The sequence below is a fragment of the Cannabis sativa genome, chromosome X (assembly GCF_029168945.1).
Source record: "Cannabis sativa cultivar Pink pepper isolate KNU-18-1 chromosome X, ASM2916894v1, whole genome shotgun sequence".
In the NCBI taxonomy this organism is placed as follows: Eukaryota; Viridiplantae; Streptophyta; class Magnoliopsida; order Rosales; family Cannabaceae; genus Cannabis; species Cannabis sativa.
This window is the reverse complement of record NC_083610.1, coordinates 34,913,336-34,923,646: the sequence shown is the minus strand read 5'-3', so window position 1 is coordinate 34,923,646 and position 10,311 is coordinate 34,913,336. Positions and strand designations below refer to the sequence as shown.

Here is a 10,311-nt window from a genome sequence, read left to right as displayed (position 1 = left end):
TTATTGGCGAAGCAACGGTTTGCTTGTTAGCCTTGGAGGCGACAGTTTCCTTGAAGCACCATTTTTTGTTGGTTGTGAGCGACTTTGAGACAGTTATCAAAACGCTTCAGGGAACCTGTTCCAATTAGAGTATTGGTAACTACATGTATCAATGTAATAGACTCCTTAATTTATTTTTGGGATGTAATTTCTCTTTTATTTTTAGACTTTGTAATTTTGCGACCTATAATATAGTTAAATGGGCTTATGCTCAAAACTGAACTAGTATGATTGAATTATCAACAATATTAAACATTAGCTGCAATGACAATAAGATCTAATTTTTATTTTATATAAACACTTATTTTCAAAAAAAAAAAACAAGCATAAGGTTATCGGTTTTACCACTAAGCTTTTAACTTAGTTTCTAACATCTTTTAGAATGTTTATTTTTTCACCTAAACATTATATTAATTTTAAAATTAAATAAAGTGCTTTAAAAGTAAAATAGTGTTACATATTGTTTAGATTTTTTTTTTTTGGGAACAAATTGTTTAATTTTTGAAATATATGATCATACTTATAATCTTAAAGAATGTTAAATAAGGAATCTTAACGTCAATGCTCAACGGGTCTGGGTGGTGTAGTTGGTTATCACGCTAGTCTCACACACTAGAGGTCCCCGGTTCGAACCCGGGCTTAGACATTTCTTTACTGTTTTGGCAAAACCCATGTGAACTCGAAATTATGGGTCGGCATCCGATCCAATCCGACCTCAAAATCTAATTACACACTTAAATTTTACTATTAGCTTAAAAATATAAAGAAAAATACGTAAAAAAAATTTTTACTGTTTTGGCAAAACCCATGTGAACTCAAAAATTATGGGTGGGCATCCGACCTCAAAATTTAATTACACACCTAAATTTCACTATTAGCTTAAAAATATAAAGAAAAATACGTAAAAAAACTAATTCTTATTTCTTACAAGTGTATTGTAGCTAAAAGTTTTAAATAATTAAAACAACAACATTTTTAAGTAATAAAATAGGAATAAAACATTATGAAAATAAATATACTAAACAATCAAGTGTTACAAATTCAACATACAAAAAAAATCTTATAAAAATATAATAAATATTTATTATATTTTTCAATATTTTTCATTAGAGTAATTTGCGGCAAAACCCCCTCAACTATCAATTTACTTGCAAAAAACCATCTAACCTCATATTTTGGTGGGAAAACCCTCCAAAGTACTGTTCCGTTTACATTTTTAAGGTGTCGTCTGTCCAGCTCGTTAAGTCTTAATTTTGCCCACGTGGCAATGACAGGTCACTAAAAAATTATCCTTGTGGCCATATTTTACAAAATAAAAATAAAAACTTTAAGAGTAATTTGCGGCAAAACCCCCCGACTATCAATTTACTTGCAAAAAACCATCTAAAAAACTTTAAGGTTGGATGGTTTTTTGCAAGTAAATTAATAGTTAGTGGAGTTTTACCGCAAATTACTCTTAAATTTTTTATTTTTATTTTGTAAAATATAGCCACGTAGGATAATTTTTTAATAACCTGTCATTCCATGTGGGCAAAATTAGGATTTAACGAGGCTGAACAGACGGCACCTTAAAAATGTAAATGAAACAGTACTTTAGAGCGTTTTCCCACCAAAATATGAGGTTGGATGGTTTTTTGCAAGTTAATTGATAGTTGAGGGAGTTTTGCCGCAAATTACTCTTTTTATTATATAAATAATTTTTTAATATACATAAATGTAATTGGATTGGATCGGTTTTTTATTGGATTTTGAGATTGACATCCAATAACCGATCCAATCCAATTAGAATCCAACTTTTAGCATCCAACCCAATCTAATTGTAATTGGATATCTAACTTTTTGTAATTAGATTGGATTGAATCAGTTCGGTTCAATTGGATTGGATTGGATTGGATGATGCCCACTCCTAATTAAAATGGTGTGAGCTAAAAGCATCAACTGCAAATGTTGTTTTACCAAAAAAGAAAAAAAAAATGCAAATGTTGAGGCCTCATCTTATTTACCGTCCATTGCCACCGTCACCAAGTGATTTTTCCGTCCAATCACCACAAAATCTAGGAAACAATAATTAAACAATAAAATTAGTATCAATTTATTTTTTAAAATATATACTTATTAAAAAAATAATAAATTTATATAAAAAACTCTAAAAAATTAAAAAATATATATATTATCATACAATTTTTTATATAAATAAATAATTAGGTAATTTTTTTTTAATATACATTATAATGAAAAAAATTAAAAACTAAATATTTTTTTACACAAAATAGAGATCTAAAACAGAAATAAGTTAATAAATTTATAGAAAATTCATTATATAATTATAAAAAAACTATCATTATCGTATCTCATTTGTAGTTACTATTGTATTTAAAGTTAATGTCATCACCGTATCTTACTTGTAATCATCATTAATATTCTTTCTAATAAGTTTACTTTGTACATAAAATAAATTAAAGAATGATCAGTAATTACTTTTATTATGTGAGGGAAGAGAGTGTGGTAAACATAATAAGTTTAGAATTTTAATATTTTTGGCATATTAGTTAATAATTTTTTTTTGATAAATTATATTAGTTAATATTAACTATTATCTCTCTCTGGAAAAAAAGTTATATGTAGATTAATTTTTTTAATACATATATATTTATTTCTTAGTTATTATATACAAATATATAGTTATTTTTACTATTTTTTAATTGATTGGTGATCTTTAATTAAATAAAGTAAAATAAAAAAAATTAGAAAAATGAGAGAATTAAGGAGAAAATTTAAAGTAGAACAAAAAAATTAGAAAAATGAGAGAATTAAGAAAAGAATAAATATTTAGAAATTTTATTTTTTAATTATTAATTAATTATCATAAATTTAAAAATTATAAATAGATAGTTTGACTTTGCTTTGTTAGTTATTATGTATGATTAGATATTTTTAATTATTAATTATAAAATAGACAATTTATTTTTTTTTTCTTAAATGATTTATTAAGAGTTTTTTTTTATTATTTTTATACTTCAAAATAGTTTTTTTTTTTTTTTTTTTTTTTTTTTTTTTTACGAAATTTCACACAGAAACTCTTATAATAACTAACGGAGCAATCTAAATCGCAACCAAAATCTATATAGCAACCCACATTGAAACCACCGCAGCAACCCAAACCGTTAATTTGAAAAAAAAAATTAAAAAAAATAGTATATGGGTTAATTCTTATATTTATTATTAAGGTATTAAATATATATATTGAAAAAAGTAAAACTTAGAAGGTATATATGTATGTAAATCTGAAAGAAAAAATATTGTGTCTTATGTTGATATAATTTCTTTTAGTTAGATATTTTTATTTTTATTATTATTATTATTAGCTTAATTGGAGTTTTTTTTTTTTTAAAAAAAAGGTAATAAAAAAGTAAAAAATTAGAGAATTAAGAAAAAAATAGATGAAGGTATTGAAACATGGTCTATAATTAAGAAACGAAAAACAAAAATTATATATATAATTAAAACAAATCATAATTATATATACATGTGAAATAAATCATAATTATAATTATATAATTAAAACATAATATCAACCTAGGGTTATAAATCATAAACTAAAATTATCTTTTTTAGAAAAAAACATATCTATATGTACATTTATATATATAATTTGATTTAAAATATCTTTTTTATGAAAAAAAAAGTACTAAATATCACTTTTTATGAATTTATCATTAAAAAATTATTTTTTTACATCAAATAATTCATACTAATGAGTAAATCATGAATAATTCGAAGACATCGATGACAGTGAAGTTGTTGATATAAAAAAAATCTGTATGTTTCTAAATTATAGAGAAATATTGAAAATTGAGGTCTTGATGCTATTTATTGATTACTGTTGAGGTGTCATGCATACATTAAAAATTAATAGTTACTTAAACTTAAAGCAAATAAAAGAAAAAAAGAGAAAAAAATAAATAGGATTAGAGATAGATGGAGAATCTTCATTCAAAAAAAAGAAGAAGAAGAAGAAGAAATAGTGTGTAAAAGAGATGTATATAAAACAATCTTCATTAAAAAAACAAAGAAAAAAAAAAAGAAGAGAAAACGTGAGAGAGAGATATATATAAATATATATATATATAATATATATATAGCCTAATTAGGATTTTTACTCCCTGAATTTTGACATGTACCAAATCATGTCTCCTGAACTTTTAAGGTCGTTAAAAATGCCCCCTGAACTATTGAGATTGTTAGATTTAAGGACTTTTGTCTAATTTCATTCAATTTTACTATTTCAGTGATTGTTTATGTACTAAACCATGCTCCCCAGACTTTGATATCTACCAAATTATGTCCCTCGAATTTTCACATGTACTAAATTATGTCCCCTGAACTTTCATCCATATTAGATTTTTTTACTAAAATTGGACAAGAGTCCTTAAATCCAACAATCTCAATAGTTCAGGGGGCATTTTTAACGACCTTAAAAGTTCAAGGGGCATGATTTGGTACATGTCAAAGTTTAGGGGGCAAAAATTCTAATTAGCCTAATATATATTTATAGGTTTAGTTATATGTTTTTTAAAAATTGGAGACGATTTAAAGTTAGATATTTAAGTTTTTAATTGGTTTATTAAAATAATATATAGATAAAATATAATTTATAGATTTATGCTCTAATAAAATATTAAAACTGAGAGAATTAAGGAGAGTAGAGAAAAATAACTTTGGAATGATTTTAGAGTGACATGTCACTGCCTCACTCTTCTCCTTTTATATATATATATATATATTTATATATATATGGGTGACTATTCAATGGTTATATTTTTATTGTAACCATCGTGGTTATATTTTTCTTTGACCTGTAATAGCATGTTACCAATAGGTAAACATTCCTTTTTTAAAATTAATTAATTATAATTATCTATTTTCTTAAAATAATTAATTAAATATTTAACAAGATCTCATTAACAATTAATATTTATAATATTTAATTATCTATATTTAAATCCCTACTATAATCATTTTAACTATTACGCCATTTAATTATAATATTTACAATAAAATTTATTTTTTTACAAAAATTAAACTTCTTTTTTACACAAATTAAAATTCTCTTCTTATAATAAATTTTTAAATAATTAATTATTTTTAAATGATATTTAATTATTTTGTTACAATTAGATGGACTATGTATGAGGCTCAAGTAGAATATATGCGTAAATGTTTCAATTTTTTCAAAGGATTTTGCCGGACAACTCAAGATCCAGACAAGTCTCAAAGGACTTTTTCCAACTACAAACTATTCCCTCTACAACACTATGAGAACACTCTAAAAAGAAAGTGATCACTTTTTATAGAGTTCAAATACTCCTTTGAATATTTCAAAATTATCCACCAACTCCATGACTATCACAAAATATTTAATTGGATGTTTATGAACACAAATAAAAAGATCATACGACCAATTAGAACAAGCAATAAGTTGCAAAACAACTTCGAAATAGAGTTGTTATGTACTTGATGACGACACATCGTCTGATGCACACTATAGGCGCTTTTGTAGATTCTGAGAAAATGAAAAAAGTCCCGAGCTACTTTAAATATTTAATTCTTTAACGAGTGTAGCCATTTTTTTTCTAGAAAATCCTTCAACTTATTTTACTTTTTACTTTTTAAAGATTTAAATAAAAAAATTAAATTAATTAAGTGTAATAATTTTAAATTAAGATTACAAGTATAATAAAATCTAAATTATAAAATTATATGTGTATAATTTTAAATTATAAAAAGTTTTGCTATAAAATTTTAAATAATTGAAGTGCAAAAAAAATAAATTACTAAAAGATCCTTATATAGTAATAAATTGCAAAAAATTAATTAATAATTATAATTAATTTAAATTTAAAATATAATTAATCTTAATTAAAGCGTTATAAGGAAATAAATTATCAGGTTACTTTCATGTTATAAGTTATTTATTATTTTATTTTTATTTAATTTCAAAATCAATCACAACCATTTAATAGTAATTCAATGGCTTGAAAAAATGTAGCCATGATGGTTACAATAAAAATGTAACCATTAATACCTCCTCCATATATATATATATATATATTTATATATACATATAGGGTAATACTATGGTAGGACCTAGCAAAAGTTCCCTACCGGTAGGGAACTTTTTTTTTTTACCGTTGATTTTAGATCTTGTGGTTATTATGATGTAAGGTATATACTCTTACTATAGCACTGCTTGTATACAATTAAAATTTTATACATATTATAATAATATTTAATAATATATTTATTTTAAAAATAAAATAATATTAATAATTAAAATTTTTATTTTTAATTATTTTTATTATTATTTTCTAAAATTAATTTAAATTATTTTTATATAGATATTTATTTTCAAAAATTCTTCTGATGTAGGATCGCTTGAATGATTTTAGATTCTCTTTAATTGGAACCGTACGAACTTGCTTCTCCTAAACTCAATTTTTTAGCAGAAAAAATAATATCTAACCGAATTAATTAATTTTTTTTTTTGATTAGTGACGTCTCAAAAGAGCAGCCAAACAACAAGATAAAAACCACTGAAAAAACAGTTAATAACACCAGAACTACGCACAACCTAAAAGAAAAACAAAGAAAAGACTAGGTGTAAACATAAAAAAAAACCAGCAGTAATTTATGAAAAGCCAAAAAATAAGAAGCAAAAAAAAAAAAAAGAGTTTAGAAAAAATAATTCTTTTTTAAAAATAAATACCAATATAAAAATAATTCAAAGTCACTTTAAAAAAAAATAATTCAAAATAAAAATTAATAAAAGTTGTAATTATTAATATTATTTTTTTAAAAAAATAAATATCATTAAATATTATTATAATATGTATAAAGTTTTAATTATATACAAGCAGTCTTATCGTAAGAGTATACACCTTACATCATAATAACCACATGATCTAAAATCAATGGTAAAAAAAAGTTCCCTACCGGTAGAGAACTTTTGCTAGGTCCTACCATAGTCTTACCCTATATATTGATATGTATATATTTTTGGATTGAGTTTGTTCTTTCTTCTTTTTTGAATTTGATAGTTATTGTTATTTTTTTTTCTTTCAACATATTTGTTGTAAAGACCGCTTAGCTTTAATTTGAAAATTAGCAGATAATTAGAGTTTAATCATGAAACTTATTAATTATTCTTAAATTATTTATTTATGATGGTTTATTTGAATTTAGAATGCATTTTATATGTCATATATGAAATTTCATAAATTTTGCATGTTTTGTGCCCGCAATATTAGAACACGGTGTATGGCTTTTAGAATTACATCTGAGTAATTTTTTAGTATAGCGGGGAAGTATAGTTAGTCATTAGGAATGTCGAGAATAGTCAAGATTTTAGAATTGAACAAAATACCCCTAAGTGATGTTTATGACTTTTAGTGTGGGCAAGGACAAAAAAGTCTTTTTGCCCTATATTTATTTTGTCCTTTAGTGAGAATTGTGTTGTTTTATTAAATCTAATTTTATGTGTTTTAAGCTGATATTAATTGAGTAAAATCAATTTTATTTTATTTAATTTTACAAAATATCAAAAGATAAGCAAAAAATCAACTTTTCTCTCAAGTTCTCTCTCTCCTTCGAACCCACCTAGAACCAGCTAGGGTTTGGGTTATTTTTCTACATTTCAAGCTTGTTCCGGCAAGTGTTGGGTGATCTTAAGCTCTAGGTAAGTTTCTAGTATCATTCTCTTTAGTTTCTTGGGTTTTAAGGAAATAGATTTATGCATGATTTGTGAAATTAGTTGCTGTTGTTTGCAGTATGTTTCTGAAGTTTAAATATGTTAGATATGTTGATTCAAACATGTTTTGATGGCTGGTTTGTTGATTGAGCAAGCTTTGAGTTTTAGAACTCAAGCTTGGCTCTTTAATGGTGATTTTTGATATTGAGCATGTTAGGTCGTTCTATTACTTGGAATATGTTTATTGGGGTATAATATGCAGGTCTGGAAGGTTTGGTAAAGTTTGGAATCGATTTGGTTAGATTTTGGAGTTTTTTGGGTTTTCTGGTGTAAACTGGCTAACCGGGCATGTAAAACTGGTTACCCGGATTTGCTGCTGGGTTCCCCAAAAAATTTGTGTTATCGATTCGTGCTAGTTTCAAGACTTTGGTTGGCTAATTCCCTATTAGTTTAGGATATTACTATGTTAAGTTGTAGTAGATAGGGTTTTGGTCCCCTGTTGTGATTTAGCGTGTCACTTATCCATGTTGTTATCGATGTGATTTAGGAGCCGGCACACCTGAATTCAGAATCAAGGTAAGATTAGTATAATGTCATGCATATTTTATTTCATATTTAGCATACATGTTGTTTATGCCTGTTAGATTACATTGATAGCAGTAATAGTATACTTAGAGTTGTTTTGATTACTGATAAATGTATGTTGGCTGAAATACTGATCGATGTTGTCACATCAATATGGCTAGAGTATGACTAGCATATTGAGTATAGGCTGACATTATGGTCGATAGTATTGTCGTATGAACGTTCTAGACTCAGAACCGTGTGGGACACGGGAATAGGGTTATGGTTGGGTGTATGGGCGCCTGATTATAACCCGGAATATTATTATGTTTTATGTTATGCTTTTCTTACTGAGTCTGTCGACTCACAATGCTATTTCCATCTGTAGGTAAGGGCAAGGCTAAGGCTGAGCAACTGTGAGGGCGAGCAGATGAAGATTGTATATGTCGGGGCGGTTAGGCTTGGAGCGTACGATCTTTGGGACATCAGGGCTTTTACTGTATGGTCGCTAGGCAACAAAATTTTTGTATATGAATAGCAAACTTTTGTAAATGTATTTTGTAAACGGGATCCCGGAATTTTATAAGTATGTTACTTTATGTTTTTAATTAATTAAGCAAATTTTAATTAATCACGATTTTTGATAACCTTGTTGATTAGCAATGAGCTGTACAGTACGTTAAAAATTACGCTAACATGCCTAAATTAGTTAGGGTGTTACATTTATGTATGTGATTTAATCATTAGAGTTGTTTGTGATAAGATGTATGTAATAAAGGTGATTTGAATTTATGTGTCTATAAAATGTTTGATATAATTCTTCAATGATTTTCTAAAGTATTATTCATAATTATAGTTTAGAAGCTAATAATTTGAATGAGCCTCGTGCTTTCATGCTTCATTTTGTTTCAATTTAGGAGCTAATAATTTGAAGAATGGGGGACTCATTTTGCTTTGGATAAAATAAGTATTAATTAGATTAAGTCCATATCCATTTTGATATTTTCTATGTGTGACTATTCTTTATTTCAATAAGATTTTGATGTTTTCTACATTTGAAATTCGATTTTTGTTGGGAAAGAAAAAAGTAAAGAAATGTAGGAAAAAAGTGTGGAAAACAAGATATATTTTTATTTCGGTAGTCCATAATTTAAGAAGTCTAACGTTTAGTGTAATTGACCTTGAGCAATCTTAGGATATGTGATATTTTCCTAAAAAATGTGTGAGTAAGAATAAAACACGTTGAAAAGACTCATTTTAATTTACAGGGTCAGTCATCATTCTAGTTAGTTGCTAAAGTGGTTTACTTGCTATGTAGGTATGGGAGTATGAGAATACACAAATGAAACATGAGCATTACATATAGATAATGTTGGAGCATTCTAGTAATAATTTTATACTTATAAGTGTGAATTATACAAAATATGTATCGAAGAACTATGGTTTTTCAATATTTCTTGTTTTTTTATAATTAAAGTCGATATATTAAAAAACACTAACACAAAGTAGTAACCACAAAGGGGGCTACTTCCCTTATACAACCAAAAGCATGGATCTTCTCAACACAAGCCCCATGGGCAAGGAGATCCGTAAATGATTTAATCGAACGATTAATGTAAATGAAATCAACAGACACAAAATCCTTAATCTTAACTAAACATTCCGAAAAGATAGGATAACCCCACCCAATTGGGAAGCTACCAGAATTTAACCCTCGAATTTCAGCAGAACAATCTGATTCTATACTAATCTTGTCGAAGCCTTTGTTCTTAGCAGCAGTGAGAGCTAAAGATATAGCAGCCAATTCTCCTTCCAACATGCTGCTTACATGAATGAAGTTGAGAGCAGCGAAAGCCTCACTCCAAACCCCATCAGATTTTAGAATTGCAGCAATACCCGCCTCAGAACCAAGCACCGAAGCATCAACCTAGAAATTAAAGATAACATCCGAGACAAAGGAG

The 10,311-nt window shown here is 26.3% G+C and overlaps 1 non-coding gene across 1 annotated transcript; it reads left to right on the top strand.

The window, feature by feature from the left end:
• Window positions 1–611: 611 nt before the first annotated feature.
• On the top strand, window positions 612–685 carry TRNAV-CAC (transfer RNA valine (anticodon CAC)). Its single transcript has one exon. It is a non-coding gene; the product is annotated as a tRNA-Val (tRNA).
• The last annotated feature ends 9,626 nt before the right edge of the window (window positions 686–10,311 follow it).